At 34.1% G+C, this 19879-nt stretch overlaps 1 protein-coding gene across 4 annotated transcripts in view; it reads left to right on the top strand.

Annotated features, from left to right (window-relative positions):
* CSMD3 (CUB and Sushi multiple domains 3) overlaps positions 1-19879 on the top strand; it is a 586421-nt gene that overhangs the window by 425612 nt on the left and 140930 nt on the right. The gene's annotated exons all lie outside the window — the stretch shown is intronic.

The raw sequence follows: 19879 nt of genomic DNA, 5'->3' as shown, positions 1-19879 counted from the left end.
TGAAAATTTTGATATGATTTTAATAATATTCTCTTTCAGACAAAAACTCTTTCCAATGATATATGTAATAAAATACATATGTGACAACTCGGGAAACTATTGATTCCAGTTTTTATTAACATTGAATAAATAGTGTTATTATTTTGAATTTTTTCTTAGTAGTAATGTCATTCTCCACATCAATATGTGTTCTTGAATTAACTTGCAGCAGAGTATAAAGATATATACTATATATATATATAATATATATATATATATGTATTTAAGTACAACAGTAAGTATACATTGGCTGTCATAATATATGTTTCTTTTTGCGATTACTGGCTTTAAAAACATGCAGATGAAATATTTTGTATATACTACATTAGAATATTTAAATTCTTGGGCATGTGGAAAAAGCCTTGAAATGAAGGAAATATCCAGTTACTCAAACTTTTAAAGATATGAAGTCTGCTCATTTCAAGATTCTTCTGACTTTAGCTGTATGACCATTGACAATCTCAAGCATCAGCGGTTTCAGATTTAAACTCTAAGAAAAGAGTAAAGTTTTATTTTACTGATGTCTTAACAGGAAGTGATAGCCACTTGCTATTTTAACTTTGTGAAAATCACATATTCTGTAAGATTCAGCACAAAACCTCTCCCATGTATGCAGATATCATATGAGAAAACTAGCATTTGCTTCTTAAGTTAAAATAAAATCCAATTATTGCCATTCCTTTTCACATTTTGAGGAGAAAATACCTGCTAAATCCATTTCCAATTTGAACAAACATAGATTTAAAATAGAATATGGATTTTCTTTGTTGTGTGCTCAAATTTCTATTACAAAGTGGATGGTAGAGTACCAGCAAAACCAACAAAAAATTTTCAAATCTAAATAATATCCTATATTATAATAATTTGAAGAAGTTCAGTATTTTCATTATCTACCAAAACAATCGTAGCGCTGCATTCCAAAACCCAGTGGCATCAAACTGAGACATCAGCCCTTGAAAAAGTTTGGGAGTGTGTTCAAACTTCTAAAATCTCTGCATTAGAAGTCAAATATTTTTCCTCGTTGGAAAATGAGGGATGAATGCTGTTTTTTAGAGAGGTCATGGTGAGGAAGGTTGTTGCATACAATAGGGGAAAGATTCTCTTTTTTTAAATAATGTCTTGATGGGTAATGGAAGTTAAAAAATATTTCATTGATGCAATAATTGCGTCTATTAGTGTCACTTATAATCTACTTAGCAATCTTCCAGTGCTGTCTGTTGTAACTTCCATTGAAGGGAGAGTATTTTGCTTGGAAGTACTGCCATTGTAATAAATGGAGAAAAATAATGGCCTTTTTTCAAACATGAAAAAGCCCATACTTCTTTAGGATATGATGACACAGAATAGATGTTTTCTTTTTTTTTTTTTTATTTTGCTTTTTCCACTAGTTAAGAATTAGTGGAGTTTTTTAGTTATGTTGCTGTGATATATTATGTTATATTTTGGCCACGTTATCAATGCTTTCCACTTTTGTGTGATTTATCTCAAGAAAAACAGAACTTTTATACAGATATAAGAAAGATCATATCAGTTAATTAGCTTTCAGGTACAGAGTCAGCAAGAAACAATTTGAGAGCTAAATTTAGCTCCTGAAAACCAGTCTCACCTACACAATAAAATTTGCATAGTAGAAATCAGATTCCTCCATTCTTCAGTTTGTATTTTTGCAGCTGATTTGAAACTGATAGAGTTACAATTAAATATGATATAAAATACCACCTCAGTGTATACTGGGGGTTTATTTAGTTAGTTAATTAGTTTTAAGAAAAAATTGAACAGATGCTAAGATTATCTAGGCTAATGTGCTAAGGTATTTGGTATTTCATTATGGATGTTAAGAACAGGATGTAATGAACAGATGCGGATGCATTATTAGTATGACAGAGACAATGATTAATGTTTTCTTTCAGCTTCCTCAACTATAGGTAATTTCAAATTTTTGGTAGCAAACAATAATTGTTTGCAGAATAGCAAAAAGACAACTAATGGAAAATCATATTCATAACTGAATGTGAAAACCTTGTTCCTAGCAGAAGAAATAATTTATTGATCACTAACACATTTTACTACATTTCATTACAGTTGCATCCTTGGAAATATTTTAATCCAGGCTTCAAAAAAATTCCATTTGTAAGATATATCTAACAATATCTAATATTTTTTTAACTGCCTATGAGAATATTCCTATGCTTATGATTTATTCACTTTTTTATTTGGTAGCAAAATTCAGGGTATTATTTCAGTTTGTTTTGATCTGATGGCTATTTGAGGCAGCTCAAATCAGGTTTATATCTGAAAACTTTTAGGGCAGAAAAGAGATATGCAAAAAATAGCATAATGTTACTGCTTATTCTTTTGTAATATAGGAAATGCTGACAACTTTTTCATAAATCACTCAACATTGTTTACTTAATCAGAGGCTTTATAGATCATCTTTTTATGCACTTTTTACAAACTGAAAATATGAAGAGTTGTAATTTAAATATATTTCAAATTTTGAATGAGGAATGAGTTCGGCAATTGCACAAGCCAGAATATTCCTGCATTTAATGAAGCTGAATGTTACTGTTAATGATATGCTTTGTGTCTCTGTTTTATAGTTCCAAAGTAATGGTCAGTTGCACCACTTAAGCAGCATATTTTACTTAAAATTGTCATATGTTGACTTTTTACAAAGCATTTCTCGCTTTCTTTTTGCCCAGAATATCATGTTTGTTTTGTAGAAGCACATAAGCAATGACCTGAGTACTTTGAAGTAGAATGGAAATCAGTTAGGATTTTGCTTTGAATACAAAAATGCTATTTAAATTCTGAATACTCGGAAAGGTTAACTCTAAACTAGAAAAACCAATTGAAGGTATTTTGAAAAAAAAATATGAAGGATCTTATTTTATTGTTATTGAGCTATCTTCTGAATTTTCATTCCCAAGCTTCCACTTCCAAATTTTTACAAATTTTTGTACATTGCTTTACCATTCCAAGCTTTCCTTCCATATAGTCAGTGGAGAGAGGCAGGCTTCTTAAAAGGTCATCAAGGGGCATTCAAAGAGCTGGTTAAGAAGGTATATTTTTCCATTTGCATTTGGACTGCATTAGCAGGATTTAATCTGCTTGCATGCTCAGCAGAATATGACTTAGAGCAGCAACATGGGATATACTAGATCTAGTGAAATATCTGAATAGACTGTGTGGAAGCAGTACTGTTTGCACTAAAAGCACACAACAAACTCTATTTTGGAGGTATATATGTGTTAAAATTTAACATCTAGATTGCTGAGTAAAGTAAAGAATTAGGCATCTGAGTCTGAGTGTACCTTAACCTATAAACCTCACACTACAGACCCTTTTCTGTGTGAGCAAACTCATTATTCCTCATCCATGCAAAAGAGATCATTGTACACTAGGAACTATCAAGTCAAAAAGCCAAAATGAGAAAATCTAGCTTCCACCTAGTGGAATTTGCAGTAACTGACTAGGGATTTAGTTGTCAGTATATACTTCTCAGAGACAGTGGTCTCGTTCTTCTGAAGATGTGTGATTGATTCTTTACTGTAAAATACACAAATAGTTTTGTAACCAGAAAATTAATCTAATCTCTTTCTATATGACCACGCAGACAGCTGGTATTTTGCTGAAAACCCCACAGGTTTTTTTTTTTTTTTAAATGTGTTTAAGTTAAAAACTCAGCTTTTTTTACAGATTTTCTGTTCATATCAGAAAAAAATTCAAAATTTTACTGGAATTAACTATAAGTATTAACAATTCTGGAAAGATGGAAGACAAAAATAATACAGACAGATGCTTATATTCACAGCAAGAACTACTCTGACCTTTTGCATACACATTTGGAATTCATATTATGGCTTTACAAAGTCCATTGAATAATAAATGTTGTGTGTAATTATTCTAGGCTTTCATTTAAGAAGTAATAATATCATATAATGGTAAGTAAAGTATTAGAAATGAAGAAAGTTGTTAATTACAATGATCTTATTAAAATCAACTGCCAGAGAACCCTAATTCCCAATGAATTTAAAGGATTAGTTAAGTGGAGTGCATCATAAAACCAGTCACTTCCTCTTCTGCTAAAATAAATCTGCAGCCAAATTTTGGGAGCAGAGTTTAATGAAGGAAATTTTATAAGAACGAGAAATATTTTAAGCTATAAAAAATTGGGGGTTTTTCAGCTTTCATTTTTTACATTCTTTGCTATAAAAGAAATTATTTGAAATCAAGCATATCTATTCAAGCCATAATTTTAAATGATTTTGTATACAACTGTTAGTTTGAAACAACATCATGAATTAGCAGGGAAAATGTCACAGCAACTTTAATATTTTTGAGCATAGTGTGTTAATTATAAAGTATGTAAATTAATTGACAGAGTTTCTAATTTGTTTGGCAATAAAAATGTACAGAAAGTACCAATGAAAATACATAATAAATTATGTGATCTTTTTTTCTGCTTTAGAATATCAAAAACTGACACTTCTCTGTGCTTTGAATGTGTAAATTTTCTAGTAAAAGATTGAAAAAACATTACCTTAAAAAAAATCTTTCATAAGGTATTTTGAGGTGCAGAGAAAAACTGGTTTTAGCATTAGTTTACATAAATATATGCCTTTTCCTGTATTTAGTATTAGAACCATAGGTGCATATTTTTCTTTGAAGATTTTTTCAAATAGACAAGGTGACTTCAGGGTATTCTGTTCTTAGAAAGAAAAATATATCTTTACCATTTAGTCACACAGAGAAGCAAATATTTATTTTCCAAAGTCTGAAAAACATTGAATTAGGATAGGATTGTGTAATATCAGTTATTAATCATGGTAAATTAATTAATTAATAACTGGAATTAAAGAAACTGATCCAGTCATCTGCACTGGCTGTGGCTGACATGCATATTTCTAACCTAACCTCAGGCAGCAGTCAGAATGTCCTCACTCTTGTTTAACAAGACCTCAGTAATGCACTGGAAGAAGATTTATTATGTGGAATATGCAGGTGGTTACATCCATAAGGCTCATATTTCATTGTTTGCACAAGTTTTGTCATCTCCACTTTGTCTGTCACAGTGGAGACTGGGGGATGGATGGTTCTGGGCAACAGCCGAAACCTGTAATTAAGAGACTGCATTGTTTTAAAGTTGAATTCTATTGTTTTCCTTCTTGACTGGGCTACATAAAGCATTTTGCCAACATACTACAGGAATGTAGGCAAGGACATTGTCCAGCATAAAAATAAAAAGCATAGCTCCCTCTCACAGATCCCATGTCTCTTGACATTTAACTCAGGAGCTGCTTGTGTTACAGCTTTTTTTTGCTGATGTTACACTCTTATGAAGGAAAAGTGTCTTTTACAACAAAACTTTACTCTTAGTTTTGAGGTTTTTGCAGGAATCTTTTCATGATATATTTCTGTTTTGCACCATAAAGAGTAGCTGAGTTTTAAGAAGTTAATATAGACATCACAACACCATGCAATATGCAGTTGTGTATTCCATCTATTGCAGAAATTATTTTGTTGCTATAAATTTAAAAGATTACAATTTCTTCACTGTTTACTGCACATTTTATATGTTTCTATTATTTTGTTATTCCATTACTGAATTAGATAGTAATTTAAACCTTTAGTTAGGTGACATGCCAGGAAATCACTGCTTTAGTTTGGGGTTTTTAAAAATGTGTTTAAAACCAATATTTTTAGACATTAATCTATATTTATATTTACCATTGAGAATAAATACAAGTAATAGAATACCAGAGTACATTATTTGCAGTGACATTTTAATTATTATCAGTTCAAATGCTGGTGATTCAGTTAACATCTTCTATTTCAGTATAAGATAAAAGTATCGAATGAATAGAGAAACAGCTGGTCTAAAGCAGAGTAGATTTTCTCAATGGGAGTAAATGTGACAATAATATGCTCTAAATGTATCTAAAGTGTCTATAATACATTCAAATTGGGCACTCTAGGAGGAAAGAAAGAGGAAAATTATTTTTTTTTTACTTTGTATGGGGAATAATATTAAACTAGGGAAGGTTGTTGAAATAGATTTGAAGACAACAGCAAAAAGGTAAGTATTTACTGTTGATCTGAAATAATGTAAAAGCACCATGTTAGCATATTGCCAATCAGAATCAAAATTTGAATGTATCACCGAAAGAGGTGATGAAACAACACAGTCAGGGGATCTAGTAGATATTAGGATATGCATTTCAGGAAAATGAAATGTTTTAAGAAGAAGGTAGTGGAGTAGAAAGTGTTTAAAAGAAGGTAGTAGAAAATGTGGCCAACAGGGTTTTGAGGAAAAAATCCCAAAAACCTAATTTAAGCAGTAATACAGTTTTGCAAAGATTAAGAAAGTAAAACCTTACTAAAGAGTCAACAACAGATCAAGGCCAAAAATGAATTCAAAGGCAATGGTGTTGAGGGGAAGGAAAAAAAAATTCCTTATCTATTATGTTGTATTTCTTATATTATCCTACTGAGGTAACAGGATAAGTAGTGCATTGGAGCAATTCCTTTGGCTTGAAGGAACTGAGTTAAAATAAGGAAAATCAATAAACAGAAGCATAGCAAGTTGCTAGGATAAGACAATCTTTTCTGTTTAGTTGTGAAAGAGACAGATATGAAGTGTTTGAAGTACAAATGTTGACCTTGAGGTTAAGTTAGCCTTTCTGTCGAAGCAGTGGGAGGTGATGAACCTGCCAGAAATCTTCCTTGATGAGAAGCTGTTCAATTTCCACAGTTAGAAAATTGGTAGAGATTTGTTAAAAAAAAAAAAAAAAAAAAAGTAGAACTAGGAGACACATTGTTCAACAAGCTGAAGAAAAATCAATATAACTTTTGAAGAGGAATGTGGATCTTTTTAGGATGTCTTAGAGCTCAGCAAGCATATGGGTGAAATTAAAATATAGTTGTTGCCATGTAATTGAATTGATAAAGATGTTTGGCAGTGTTCCATGAAAAAATATTATCTTTTAAGGGAAAGTAATAGAATGCATTAGGATAATATTTGATTACAAGGTAAGAATTGAAAGTTGTTGATGTGATGTCCAGTTTTGAGTTATCTAGAAAAAAATCAATAAAGGAAGGCTATCACAAAGATCTCATATCAGTGATACTTTTGCCCAGTTCCAGGAAGAATGATGAGGAGGACTCCATGGATATCAGAAGGCAAATTAATTATTATACTACATTATTCCGTACTATATTACACTATATTACATTACATGTAAACTGAATCTGCCAAGCACTCAACTCTGCACACAACTGCACTCAACTGCCCAGAATCTCGTGACTGTCTGCTTACTGACAGTCTGGACATGCACTTGGCCCTGATAGGCCAAGGAAACACAACACCATCACTTTGGGTAAATACTCTGCTTATTGCATTCTACTTTAGCGCAACACAGGAGCAGTGAATGAGATAAGAATTGTTTTTATCATTCTTTGCTTCTCTCACTGCTTCTCTCAGGTTCAGAGAATATGAATCCCACAATCCCATACATATTTGCCTATGAACTGTGCAATAGTTGTATTGTTCCAATAAAAATTCACATAAAATTGAGATGACAAAGTTCACATTATCACAAAATTATATAGTATAATCATATCTAAAGTCAAATGCACAGAGTAAAAGGTACAAAAATTTCACTTCTGTTAAGTGCAGATAAAATGCTTATATAAGAAATAACCCTAAGTATAGGCATGTGATGACAATTAGATTTTGGTTGTGAAGTATCACAATAGCACAGAGTGGGTAAGGTTGGAGGGGACCACAGTGGGTCACCTAGTCCAACCTCCCTAGCCCATTATATATACTGTGAAGAGGCAGTGTTAACAAAAAAATAAACAAATATAACATGAAAGTCATATTTACTTCTTGCCTGCAGATACGGGAGAGTCTATATCTCAGCACTCATAGTTCAAGGAAAAATAGAATTGGAGTTTTTATGTGTAGTCCTTATTGCAGCAAAGTAAAAAATCTTAAATTTTTGAGAATTGTAATTAAAAATTTTCCAATACTGAGAAATAGATCTGCACTCTTCAACTTGGTGATTTGAAATGCAGTAAATAAGATTCTGTGAGTTGCTGATCCCTAGAGATCCCAGTGACATGTGTGAGTTTCCCAGACACAAAAATTTCATGGGTATTTCTCTTTCTTTGTCTTCTGCATGTTTTAAATGTCAATTCTATATTATTTAATTTTATCTTTTCAATTACTATTTGTGCTCATAGCTGTTCATTGACCACTTATTTTGACTATGGTTCCATTTATTGTTCTTTCTGACCCTACTTTTCCTTCCTGTGTTTCAGGAGTCCCAGTTCCTAACTTTCTTGATTAGTTTTATTGACTTCTAATCTGAACGTGTCTTTAATTATGGATATTGTATTTCTTCCATCTTTTTTTCTTCCTTCTTTTTAATTTTCTTTAGTTCATTTTGCTTTAGTGAGTTTGAAAAATGGGAATTTCTGTCTCTTTAAAATTAATTTAAAAGTCTGTATGACAAACCTAAACAGCAGTGATGGAAAAGAAAGCTGAGATTGAGAGGATTACAATGACCTCAGTGAATTTATCATTAACTGTCAGATCTCAAATTTAAAAGTACAATCATTAACTGTTCCTGCAGTTTCCTTTTAAACTGCTGATGCACACACACTCAAAATATTTAAAATTCCTTGGAAACAAAGTGATCATCGTTTGAAAACCTAAAGTGTCATTCTAGTATTCTTGTAATATCATTTGCAGATGATTCAAAAAAAGCTGATTCTTTGTTCCAGCTGTGATTCACAGCTAGTGCTTAAAAACTCATTTGGGTAAAAGAACATTCTAGAGACATGTAACTAGGCAGTATACAAAACCATCAAGGGCTTTGAATGGGCAATATACTCTTTACAGAATCACAGAATCACTAGGTTGGAAGAGACCTTCAGGATCATTGAGTCCAACCCAGCCCTAACACCTCAACTAAACCAAGGCACTGAGTGCCACATCCAATCTTTTTTTAAACACATCCAGGGATGGTGACTCCAAGACCTCCCTGGGCAATGCATTCCAATACTTTTTCACCCTTTCTATAAAAAAACTTTTTCCTAATATCCAACCTATATTTCCCTTGGCACAGCTTGAGACTGTGTCCTCTGATTCTGTCAGTTGTTGCCTGGAGAAAGAGACTGACCCCCACTTGACTGCAGCCGCCTTTCAAGAAGTTGTAGAGAGTGATAAGGTCACCTCTGAGTCTTCTTTTCTCCAGGCTAAACAACCCCAGCTCCCTCAGTCGTTCCTCACAGGGTCTGTGTTCCAAGCCCCTCAGCAGCCTCGTTGCCTCCTCTGGACACTCAAGTGTCTCAAGGTGCCTCCCAAACGGAGGGCCCAGAGCTGGACACAGCACTCAAGGTGCAGCCCCACCAGTGCCAGTACAGGGGAAGGATGACCTCCCTGCTCCTGCTGGCCACACTGCTCCTGATGCCATTGGCATTCTTGGCCACCAGGGCACACTGCTGGCTCATGTCCAGTTGGCTGCTGACCAGTACCCCCAGGTCCCTTTCTGCCTGGGCCCTGTCCAGCCACAGTGTCCCCAGCCTGTAACACTGCAGGGTATTATGGCCTAAATGCAGGACTTGGCACTTGGACTTATTAAACTTCATCTTACTGCCCATCCATTCAACCATTCCAGGTCTCTCGGCAGAGCCCTCCTACCTTCCAACTGATTGACACACATTCCCAGCTTATTGTCATCTGCAAATTTACTGATGAAAGACTCAGTCCCCTCATCCATGTGGTCAATAAAAATATTGGCCCCAGCACAGACCCCTGAGGGACACCACTGGTGACCGGCCCCAGCTGGATGCAGCGCTGTTCACCACCACCCTCTGGGCCCAGCCAGTTCCTAACCCAGCACAGAGTGCTCCTGTCCAAGCCATGGGCTGCAGCTTTCCCAGGAGTGTGCTGTGGGAGACAGTGGCAAAGGCCTTGCTGAAGGAAAGAAATAGACAACATCCACAGCCTTCCCTGCATCCACCAGGCAGGTCACTAGGTCATTAAAGGAGATCAGGTTGGTCAAACATGACCTACCCCTCCTAAACCCTGCTGGCTGGGTCTGATGCCCTGGCCATCCTGTAAGTGCTGCGTGATGACACTCAGCATAAACTGTTCATTGCCTTACCAGGTACTGAGGTCAGGCTAACTGGCCTGTAATTACCAGGATCCTCCTTCCCACCCTTTTTGTGAATGGGAATCACACTGGCCATCTTCCAGTCATCTGGAACCTCACCAGAGAGCCAGGACTGTTGGTAAATGATGGAGAGTGGCTTCACAAGCTCATCTGCCAGCTCCCTCATCACCCTGGAATGGATCCCATCTGGGTCTATAGTTATAAATATCCAAGCAGCTCAGCAGTTCTCTGGCTGCCTCCTCCTGGATAGCAGGGGGACCATTCTGCTCCCTGACACCATCTACCAGCCCAGGAGGACAGTTGTCCTGAGGACAAGCTGTCTTCTCACTAAAGACTGAGGCAAAGAAGGTGTTAAGCATTTCCAGCTTCTCCTCATCTGCAGTTACTAAGCTCTCTACCACATCCAGTAGAGAGCAAAGGTTTTTCTTACCCTTCTTTTTGCCATTAAAATATTTGTTAAAACATTTTTATTATCCTTTATAGAAGTTGCCAAATTATGTTCAAACTGAGTTTTAGCCTCCCTAATATTTTTCCTACATATCCTAGCACCCCCTTAAATACTTCTTGAGAAACCTGACTCTCTTTCCAAAGATGATACATCCTCTTTTCACTCCTAAGTTCCTTTGAATTTACAGCCTCCCTAGCCCTAAAATGGTCAAAGTCCTATCACCAAAACAAGATTCAGGGGCTGATATCCCTTATGAGCTCTATAGTAATAAGTAGATTGTTTGTTCTGTGAAGTTTGAAATGAACTTATAAAGTTACTGAGTTCTGAGGAAGCTCATAATTTAACTTTCATCCTCACATTTTTTATGTTTCTTCTGCTTAGAAACCATCATCGTGCTCTTCATCATATAATAGAATTTATTCTTAAACCAAAGAAGTAATGAAATCTTATTTAGATATGAAGAGTGCAAAGATGAACAAATAAATAATAAGTAGGCTATATGACCTTCAAAAAGAAAAAAAAAAGGAAGTTTCTCCTTGGAAGGGATGATTATTTCTTGTGAAAAGATCTATAAATCCTTGCACATTTTTGATTCATATTTTCTGATGCATCAATCTCTCAATTCTGCTATTGTAGCTAGAATATGTTAAGCTTTGTTAATCTCTGATTTATTTTTACTTCTACACATCTGTCATATAATGCTCTTTTCCTCTTGCTATCTTAATATACTTGAAAGACTCTGAAATGGTCTTCCCCAGAAGACTGCTAATTTTCTTTTCTCTTCTTTTTTATTCATTTAGTATGTTGGCAGTTAAATTGTTTTAAAATCATTGTTCATTTTCCCTCAGCAGTTCCTTAAATATCCTGTCAAGTCTCCTGCAGGCAGTTGACTTGAAAAGCTTGTTCAAACTCTTATTTAGTTACTTTTTTTCAGCTGTGGAAACTATAACACTGGTGTGCTCTTTCAAAGGAATGAAGTTGTGCTGAAGCACAGGCTGACTGCAGAGACCTATTCCATCTCCATTTATTATAAGCAGAGAGTGTTTCACTGCAAAGATCTTTATTCTAGCACAAAAGTTGTTAGAAAATGTTTTCTCCTATTTGATGGCTTCATTCTCAGAGCCTGCTACTTTAATTCCATCTTACTGGCAAAAGAAAACAAAACATTAAATGAAAGAACACAACATTATTAAGTGAGTGCTTGTGCAGTGAGAGACTCCTGGAAAAATATCACACGGCATTCTACTGGTTTTATCAACTGGAGCAGTGAGAAACATGAACAAGAGGAGCTCCAGCTCCCATGCAAACAGCAAGACAGGGAGAAGTCAGATTCCCGCCCCTTGTTCTAGAGGCAAGCAACATAAAAAAACTTCATCATCTGCACACAATTCCTTCAGAACAAAAATATTAATGCAATAAACATCACTTGAAATTCTAAATGACTATAGTGCACTGGAAATTAGTTTCATCCACTCCTCCCTGTTGAAGAAATCTTTCTTTCAGGAAGCTATTTCTTGCGGTATTAGCAGTAAACAAAGAATTAAGAATAATAATTTTCTGCAATTTAGCTATTTTAAATTCAAAAATTACTAATACATCTGTTAAACAGGGATTTAAAATTTCCTATAAATTACGATTAATTTTAATCTGGTTATTTTTAGTTTTAGTTATTAACCATTAATATATTAACCATACTTATTTGGTTACCTATTTGGTATCTGATTATGCTATGGAATATTTTGACATTTACATTCCACAGGCCTTGACAATAAATAATTCATGATGTATAGCTATACCCTGACATTTAAAAATGGAATAATTATATAGAATTACATTTTGGGTTATAAAATTGTAAATCTGACTCTTCAAATCTCCTTTAATGTTCTCTCTAAGGCTTTGACAATTGAAATAGGAGCACACAATTTGTCATTTATGCTTGTTCACTTTACTGCTCATCTAAAATGAACTTGAATTTAGTCAGATAGGGCAGAAACAGAAATATGTCTGATTTCCAGCTAATTGCATTTGTTCAGAAAAAATATAGAAAAAATAAATAAAGAAGAAATAATTTTGCAAACTGATAATATTTTGGATTTATGAATAACAACCAATATTATGAAAGACCTATCAGATGTGAACCCATTCTACAACAAAAAACAATGTAAGATTTTGACCTTCTGCTACATCTCAGTTTCTATTTAAAAAAAAAAATAATTTCATACTTTTCTTACACTTGGCTAAAATGAGTAAATTTAGTAAATGAATTTTAACAACACATGATTTCAGCAATTGAGAAAACTATATGGAATTTTTGAAAACTCTGTGCACCACAGTTCCTTACGGAAAAACTGAATAGAACTGATATTTATATTTAATCATTAAATTGAAAGCAAACATTGTTTCTAAAGTTAGATTTCCCCTGAATATAGAAGTGCATCTCATAATCAGCTGTATAAAATCTGCTTTTTGTATCTTCAAAAAAACATCTAGTTTTGTTTAAAAGATTTCAAGAAACAGAAACTGAAGATACAAAGTTATTTGGCTTATTTGGCTTTGGTGGTAAAAGTTGATGAACTGTTAAATAAATTTTCATAGAAATAATTTGATATTGTGTTTAGTTGCATTTTATGTATTTATATAAACTTTATGCATTAACATCAAAGGCACTGCTAAATTTTCTGCTGCTTCTCTTTATTTAAAAGAAAGGGGCACGTTCCTCTTGAAATGTACTTCTCAAACTGTATCTAATTGTGTTTCTCTGCTAATTATCCGCTACACAGATTCGAATCGCTTTGATTTTCTCCTTACAAGACAAAATTTACTGATTTAACATATTTTAGAAAACTTCAAAAATGGCTGCAGGTTCTCGGGGATTTTTTTTTTAGGGATTGCTGTTAGGTGTTCTCCCATTTTGTACTTTTTTATTCATAATCTTTTTTCTTAATGAGTTTCTCTTCTTGAAAATATTAAATAACCCATCATGCTATAGCAGTTGATTTGTGGGTTTAGCACTGCCAGCACCAAAAATATCAGACAAACTTCCTTGTCATCTTAGAATCAATTACTATGCATAGATCCATAACCAATTATAATAAGTACTATCTCTTTTCTATTTTTATATCCTAAATCCATTGTGACAGATATTTATATCTCTCTCTCTTCCAGGAATCACACAATAATTTAATAACATCCCAAAAATATTTATGAGAATATCTAAAATTATTTTATTATACTAGAATTGCTGGTAATCATTTCTCTAATCTTTATGTCAATTTACCACATATTCAAAAAGTGACCAGACTGCCCATGTTCTCATTCTTATTTTAAAGACTAAACCCCCCCAGTATTTCAAAACTTTGTGCTAAAATATAGGGGTATTTTTGTTTTAAATGGCAAAAAATTGATGTGATGTCCTTATTGAAACTTCAGTGCTCTTAAATGGAACAGAAATGTTACCTTCTATGTCTACATTAAAGCCTAGCTTACATATATCTTTCTCTACAGCAATGTTTTATTGAAACTCAAAATCTATCTTTGATCTTTTAGGTTTTTCTGTAACAGTTGCTAGCTGCTTCTGGTCTTGTGTTTCTACAGTTGCTGATACTTTTTAAGTTGCTACTTAGAATTTCTCTGTTTAGGGTTTTTTAGTTTGGGTTAGGCTTTTCTTTTTCATTTTTGTATTGTTTTGGGGTTTTTTTTTGCTTTTAAATAATGCCATGATTTCCCCATTTTCTGTTATTGATTCAGGGCCTGCTTTAGTAAATTTCTAAATTGCCAGCTTCTGCTGCCCTGTTTTAACTAATTACAATCAAATACTTTTGCATATACTATCCTCAGTTTCTTTCTCATTTTTTACATCAGTTTTGATTGCATAGTTAAATTCTGTTGTGAAGACTGAAGAGACTGCAATATGGACATCTATATTCTTTATATTTTCTTCTTTCATACTGCTTTTCAGAATTATGATGTTGCACTGTCTCTCACTCTGTATTTTTTAGTGCCTTTTTATTTCTAATGTATTTCTGCTTTTCCAAGTTGCAACTAAAACACATTTTTTTTATCAGATTGTCATTTACATATTCATTGCATTTTAAAAGCAGCTTTAGGTTCTTCATCAGCTTCACATTTACAGACTGATATCAACAATAAATATATCTGTAATTTAGAACTTTAGGGTAAATGTCTACCATTTTTATATGTTACAATGTTTTTTGCATTAAAATTATTTTGCATCTATAACATGATATATCAATCAATGTATTTCTTTTCTTTTTACTTATGACCACTACAAGAAATCATTGCAACTGAAAATCTTGTAATTGGGCTACAAAGGATAAATAGAATGATATTTTATTACATAAGACTATGAAAAAGATCATCCAATGATTTAATATATGTGGAAGTCTGGGCTAGTATATAGTTCATTTTCCTCACAGTAGCTAGTAGGACCTGGATTTTTGCTGGTGTGATAATACCAGGGGGTTTTCCTTACTGCTGAGCAGTGTTTACATAGAGTCAAAGCCTTTGGTGCTCCTCTCACCATCCCACCAGTGAACAGCCTGGAGGGGCACACGGAGCTGGGAGGCAGCACAGCTGGGACAGCTGATCCCAAATCACCAAAGGGACATTCCGTGCCTTATGGCATCAGGTTCAGCAATAATACAGGGGGAAGGTTGGCCTGGGGTCACTGATGAGTAACTAGCAAGGTATTGGTTGCTTGATGGTGAACAAGTATTTTCATCACTGTTACTTGGCTTTCGTAGGTTACATTCCTATTTTATTTTCCTTTTCTTTACAATTTCCAGTTTTACCCTTTCAATTCTCTCACTCCCCCCACAAGGGGAGATGAGCAAGATGAGCAAGCAGGACTGTGTGGTATTTATTTTCCAGCTGGGGTTAAACCACAATAATATATTAAATTTTATAAACATAAATCATGTCACTAAGTAATTTTTTTTCTGAGTCTACTCATTTAGATGAACTAAATACTAGGTATTCAGTTCATCTAAGAACTTATCTTAGACTGGATTTTGATACAGTGACCCATTAGATAAAAGCCAGTGTCCCATCACCAGTTCTTCAAGGCATTTTTCCTTCCTTTTCCAGACTGCATGCACAGTTGCTCTTATTTTTTGATTGTATTTGTAGCTATGTAATCAAATTTATCTGCATGATATAAAGCCATATTGTGCCATTCATTTTTAAGCAGTGTTCCCCATTGATTCCATTGAGAAATGCTGCTTAAAAATGGATAGTGCAACATGGCACTTAAATCTGCAAATACAATTAAATTATATTAGATCTTAGCTGTAGGAGCTAGAAAGTAGATGATCTGAAAGCAAGAGTAGGAATTTAAAACTTCAAGCTCAATTAAAAAAAAAGCCTTGATAGCAAAATATTCATTTTTAAAGAAAACTACGAGATTTGAAGTTGATCCTCATGCTTAGGTAGTCCATTCTTCACTTTTTTATTACTCAACTTTCACCTTGTGCATTCTTTCTTTTGGCTAAACTGCAAAGGCCTGATGAAAAACATATGAGCAATAAGCACATGACTGGGGCTTTTAACACTGTACTGTTTAGCTGGAGGCACAGAAAATTTGACTTTATAGCAGTAGTTAGGCATCGATAATGAGAACCTATTGTTCTGCTGGGTGATTTTCCCTCTGTGGTTTTCAACTACATTTCTTTTGCAACTACTGAAATTTGAGAAAAGATGTCGTTGTGATGGTAATGCATTTTATATTGCATTCTCTATTTACTAATACACTGCCATAATGAGGTAGAATGTAGTTCTTTGACAAAGGTAAATGAATACTAATGATCAAGGTGGGTAATCTTACAGATAAAATGCTTGCCAATTTACATGCAGAATGGGTGATACTCTATTGTTTTTTTTATAAGATTTGTCAAGGGTGACAGGGGATGTTGTTTTACAAGGCAAGATACCATTAGGTTCAGCACACACAGCAACTTTTTACCATTAATGCTAAAAATGTTTTAAGGAAATAGTGAGAAATGCATCAGCACACTGATCTTTATCACATTCTTAATGGAGTCAAGTCCCTTGCTCTCCCCCTAGTGCTCCATTGCTGACCCTGGAAAGCAGGACAAGGACAGCATACTGCATAAACTTTTGGTGAATAAACTAGAATAAGCTAGATCATAAATAAATACATAAAGGAGTACATTATTTCAGAGTCTAAGCAAACATTATTAAAAATAATGAAATACTATTGGAGAATTACATTAGAAAATATCAGTTGCCTCCTGAAGGGTTTTTTTGCTGGTTGGTTGATTGTTTGGGTTATTTTGTTCTGCGGGATGTTTTACATTCAGGGAATGGTTCTCAGTATTTGTTGCATTTTTTGTTTGTTTTAACAATTTATATTTGTGGGTGTGATGGGTTTGCTGGATTATTATTATAGCTAGACTTTTCAATGCAGAGCATAATAATTAGACGAGTTGATTTTCACAATTTATAAGTCTATGGCTTTCTATTCATAAGGAAACTAAACAAATCCTTGCACTATAAAACTGAAACCAAGACAGTAAGACCTACTTAGCTGAATTAGGCTAAGTCATTGGCTAGTGAAAGTCAATGGAAAGCATGGTAGCAGTGGAACTTTTACATCTATCCAAACAAATTGCTAGCTGTTTTCTGGAGGCAAAAATACATGTTTGCATCAACTTAATGTTTTCAATTCACTGTAGCTATGATTTCATGTCCATCTTTGATTTCTGAGCATTAATGTTTAGTGTAGGTCAGGGTAAGATCTCTTCTTGAAACTTTTTGGAATTTTAAATTAAGCATTTCCCAAAATGCAAGGAAGGAAATACAGTCAGCGAGCTCTCTAAGCTTACTAAAATGCCAAGAAAATCTCTTCCCCCTCCCTGACACATTCAAAATATCTTGAAGGACCATCCAGCTGCTCTAAGAGTTTATTTGTTCACTACCTAATGATTTACAAAATTTAACATTTTCTCAGCTTGTGAAGGACAACTGGATGCTTACATCTTGAACCAACTTCCCTTTAGACTAGTTGTTTTTTAGACCCAGGAATGTGAATTATTGTGAAGATAAGAGTCATTACAGAAGCAGCTGGAAAATAAGGGATATAATAAGGGGAAAAGTAAACTCAGAAAGGGCTGAGTGAAAAAAATCCAGAATGAGAAGACCAAGGAAAGAAATTCAAGGAAAGAAATGCTTAACACAAGTATTAAATTCTTACTGCTGACTGTATATTGCATATGCAAGAGTGACAAATGGTTCATGTCTAACTCCAGTTTGTACTGAGTCCATTGTAACAAAGGCTGAAGTCAACTCTTGTTGAAAGACCTTGTACCTAAAAGATTCTCACTGGAAATCCTGCTTAGACTAGTAGTGTGTCTCTTCTCCCCTTGTGTGAATATGTCAGCTCCTCTTGTGTGAGCATATACATGCCCATTTAAGTCCAGTGCAGATGTATGTTACCTTCATGGAATTCAGCGTGTGGGAAAAATGTTTAGATGTTTCATACAAAGTGTCATATAAACATTTTACTTATCAACTGTAAAAGAAAATGGATATATATTCACCTTTTAGAGACTTGGAAGTCATTTTAACCATAGTTCAGTACTAATGAGAACTCTCAGATTTTTGAAGATGCTAGATATTTTTTTTCTTAATTTGCAAAAATTGGTAAGTTTAATGACTTCTAGATATCTATAAGCACTTTTCAATAAATATATTGACTTTTTCAATAAAATTAGTGATTTTTTTGTATCAGCTGTCATAATGCTATCTTGATAATTATCATGACATATTTTGTCTAGATCTGTATATAGATAAATATATTTTGCTCTGATGTGTAAGAACCCTTTTTTACAATTAAGATAATGCCTTTACTAATTGCATAACCTGTAAGAATAGAAAAGAAACAGAGTATATAAAAATTTTTATTTTTCTTTATAAGTAAAGGTCCACAATATGCTGAGGACTGTATTTAGCTCTTAATTTTTTATTTTATTTTTAAAGTACTGCCTTTATGTACAAAGACTTCAAGTTTCATTAAGGGTGAAATTATGTTCCTTTTTGTGTCAATGCCATTGACTTTAGTGGAATTGTAGTTTTACCCTAAATTTGCACATTATTTCTGCTGATTAGGAAGGTGTAATAATGATGTGAATGCTAGAGTGGGACAGTGGTACTGGTGATTGTAGCTTAATCGTTCAATTCACAAACAGTAAGAAGGGAAATAGAGTTAGGGATATTTTTTTTTACAGTCTTATTTTTCTTATTTTAATGCTTTTGTGGCTTATATTCTTCCATATTCACTTCTGTTTTATCCAAAATCTGGAATAGAAAATCTTGAGTACTTACAAGCTGGTAAGCAGATCTGGTTTTGTCACAAATATTTGCCACATATAAATAGTGAATGTTTCTTACTCTGTGTTTTTCCAATAACTCATGGTAAATAAGTGTCTGCAAATGAGCCTCGGCCAAGACACTTACTGTTTCCTGGAAAAACTCCCAGTAGTTCTATTGTCTAAATGTGTTTTCACAAGAGATTATGAATTCCAATATTTCACATGGTGGTGGATTGATGAAAGGCACTGAGATTACTCTTTTAGCCACAGAGGGCAATATTCCATGTACAGGTGGAAGTCAGTGCTTACTCTGCCCATCGCTGTCCTGAGCCTCACCAAGAGCTCATCCTGGTCTGGCTCCTGATGGATTTGCCGAGCTCCAGGATATCTGGAGCATGTGCGTGCATGTGCCTCATCTGCCACATGCATACACATATGCACGAGCAGAAGCCACAACCCTTCTGTTGACATATTTCAAATACCGTGACTTTCACAGCAATCCATTAAATAATTTCCAAATCTGTATGCAAACTGGAGCAATAGGTGCCATCTGCTCCTGTTTCAGGTACACAGCCCACCAAACTCTGAAGTTACACCAAAGGAAAGGAATCCATGCTGATACAAATTGCATAAACCTGTTCCCAAAGTGTTGGGGCCTTAACTTGCTACATTTTAAAGATGTGTTGTTTTCATGGTATACTCCACCAAACATTTTGAGTGAATTAACTAAAAGTAGTGTTAAAATATGTTATTTGTAATGACTCTAATAATTGTCTTGATTTTAGTACGACAAGTATTGAAATAAAGTCTTCTGGAATAGTAGTAAGAAAACCATCTTTTCCTTATTTAATGTAATTCAT

Source organism: Melozone crissalis, unplaced genomic scaffold, assembly GCF_028551555.1.
Source record: "Melozone crissalis strain CALT ecotype California unplaced genomic scaffold, PUWL_Pcris_2 ptg000002l_1, whole genome shotgun sequence".
Lineage (NCBI taxonomy): Eukaryota > Metazoa > Chordata > Aves > Passeriformes > Passerellidae > Melozone > Melozone crissalis.
The sequence above is the reverse complement of the archived record's forward strand: the minus strand, read 5'-3'. Positions and strand labels throughout refer to the sequence as shown.